The sequence below is a fragment of the Drosophila navojoa genome, chromosome 2 (genome assembly GCF_054131105.1).
Source record: "Drosophila navojoa isolate 15081-1374.11 chromosome 2, UAZ_NAV_1.0, whole genome shotgun sequence".
Lineage (NCBI taxonomy): Eukaryota > Metazoa > Arthropoda > Insecta > Diptera > Drosophilidae > Drosophila > Drosophila navojoa.
Window position 1 is genome coordinate 16,960,914 of NC_142890.1, and position 3,228 is coordinate 16,964,141.

The window sequence follows — 3,228 nt, forward strand, 5'->3', positions numbered from 1 at the left end:
ATTTACTTCGTATCTCCAAATATTATTTACTTTTAAAACTAACTAGCAAAATCGAAGGCATATCAAAATTTCACATTTTGCACTTTTATGCGAATCAAAATTAGTTGCAGACGGTTAACACCACAAAGTGAGTAATTTCAGAAATTGCGCGGGAGCGTGGTTCACTCTAGGCCATTCTGTGCGCTCGCAATTTAGCTGATTTTGCATAACTCATTTGCAGCTCGTAAAGATCATAATTTGCAGTACGAAATGTAGTGCGCGGACACACCTTCGATTCAGTCAGCCAGATTCCCACGTTTCGCAGCTCCGCAGAACGAATCAATCATTTGCCTAGCCAGATGCGGGGCAGAAATGATCGCCAGGCATGCAAAATAGTTGCAACCGTTAACGGTCTGGCACCGCTTGCGACTGAAGGTGGCAGCACTGGGCATTGTCTGGCCAATTGGTCACAAATTCTTAACACCTACAGCGAGTCCAAGGCTGCGCTGTGCTCATCACCCGACGATCCGATGATCAGAGATGATCATCTGATCAGTGGCGGCCATTAAAGTCAAATCATTTTTCACATTTAGACACTGGCCGCGGGGCAGGCGCACAGAATCGCCCCATCTGCGCCCGCCCGCCCTCACAGACAGTCGGCACAATTGAAGGCAACTCGGAATCGATCCATCCCAAAATTGCCGCGATCACGATTTGGAGGAAATATGTTCAACTGCGGCTCTGTCCGCGTCGCTTACATAAAAGTAATCAAATCAACACCTTCATCAACTCCTTTGGATACGCTGGCTCCAAACCGCAGAAAATGCCTTTCTTATTATGCCCTGAATCACTACGAAGGATATAATGTGTTTGGGCAAGATTATGTAACAGGCGGATGAAAGAAGTGCCTAAATATTAAGCGAATTTTGGTCTATTGCTAAATATAGAATTTATATGTTAAATATATATTTAGTTTATATATTTTCTCATCATCTCTCATCATAAAAAGCCATAGTTTTTCGATGTGAGGTATTTACTGATCGAGCATACCCGATTGGAGTAGTCTTACTTGCTGTGTGCTGCGGTAATTTGGACTCACGGTTCGAATCGCAGAGCAATCTTTTATTTTTTTTCCCCCTGTACTTTAGCTGTACTTTTCGGCTTGTTTCGGTGGCGATCGCCTGTCGATCAAATTGTTGTTTTCGATATCTAATTTGTCATTCGGCAAAAGGCAACGGCAGCGACGGCCCGCAAGACAGCCGCAATTTGTTCATGCAACTGGCAACTGGCAACTGGCAATGGAGCAACTGGCAACACGCTGTCTGCGTTGCACGATCCTTTCGATGCTCGATGCTCGCTTGGAGCGAAGTAGGGAATCCCGGCATTATGTGCGACGATTATCTTGTCGGCGCGTGAAATTTCGTGGCGTTGAGGAATTGACCTGCAATTGATACCAATCCACGGCAATCCATTACAGAGGCTAAGCGCGCGAGCTGCATGTCTCATTATTGGCAATTTTGGAGCAGTACGAGGTAATTGCCCCATGCCCATGTCGATTCATACCCATGCCCATGCCGAGGGTCATTTGTATAGGGGTCGCACCTCAGTTGCAGCATGACTGCGGCATTTATTCTGCAGCACATGCAACGCAAATTATGATATGGGGCAAGATAGTGAGACAGAGAATAGAGATATCTCTACAGGGGGAGAAAGTAAGAAAGAGAGAAAGAGAGAGCGAGTGAGAGGAAGATATCAATCAAAAATGTTTTCTGTTATTTTTTGTATTTTTATTAAATAAAATTAATTCAACTGACATTTGATTTCCATATCGAAATTATCAAAAACAAACGGCTTTTCTTTTCGTTTCAACTAATTAATACTTAAATATATATATTCATATACTATATATTTTCGATGACAGCAATCAACATGTTTGTATAATGCGGAAATTTCATGTTTAGCTGCACTCTACGAATGTCAATTCACACGCACACATATGCATATATACACAGACTCACACACACACACACACACGCAGACAAACTTTCGCACTGCCGACTATCAGCTGTGATAAGGTTAATATGTATATAAGTACTTGATCTACAGCATATAGCTACAGCTGAACTTGGCCAGCTCTACTCTCTGAATGTTTATTGCAATTTATTTACCATTCGGTTGACATTTATTATCAATTCATTTACAAATTTCGCACCTCGAATATTTATTTACACGCGCTCATGCGATGCCTTTTCATTAAGTAACTGCAATTTTGTTTTCAACTATTTTTTTTTTTTTTATACTATATAGTTAAATATTATTTACAGAACGTTTTGCCTTATCAGTAGTACACAAACACTTGACTATGAACGAAATGACGAAAGTGCTTATAATGTAGTTCATAATTGTTTTCTTTTTGCTAAATTTCAATTTTTTAAGTGTTTTACTTAATTCTTTGTACAAAACTTTGGCTGCAGTTGCTTGAAAAAAAAAAAATAAATAAATAAATAAATAAATAAATAAAAAAAAAAAACATAAAAATTCTGATAAAACCCATGAAAATAAAAATTTACAATTACTATTTTGATATGGCTTATATATTTATTTAACTGAAACCCCCTAAAAAAACAATAAGAAAATTTCTTTTAAAAACGCAATTTTTTTATTATTATAAAATATATAAAACGTTTATATTTATACATATAAATAAAATAATGCTTAGTCTAGAAGATCGTTTTAAAACTGAAAACTTGCACTGAATTGGTATTGCCCGCATTTTTTTTTTTAATTTAATATAAAAAATAAAAAATTAGCTAAATTTTGCATTGTAAATTAATAAAAAATAAAATTTTTGTTTTTGTTTTTTCCATAAAGTTTTTGCCACATCTTTGAGACATGGCCTGGAGCAGCTGAGAATTTGATTTTCATAATTTCTTTACGATATTTGATTTGATTTTGTTTTCCTTTTACATTTTACTTAAAGTAAAATAAAGTAAAAATAAAAAACATTGCTAAAGCACACACAAAATATAATTGCCACACATAAAGTAAAAATATATTTTTGGTATAATTCTGCAAACCACTGGGAGATTAGAGATTAAAGTACACTATAGAACGCATGGAGCTATATGTTGTAGATATAGCTGTCTAAATATATAAGTGTATGTATATGTATATATATTTGTATATATATGCTACAAGAAATACATAAATATTTTGCCTAACATACATTTACATTTGTCTTTTTTTAGA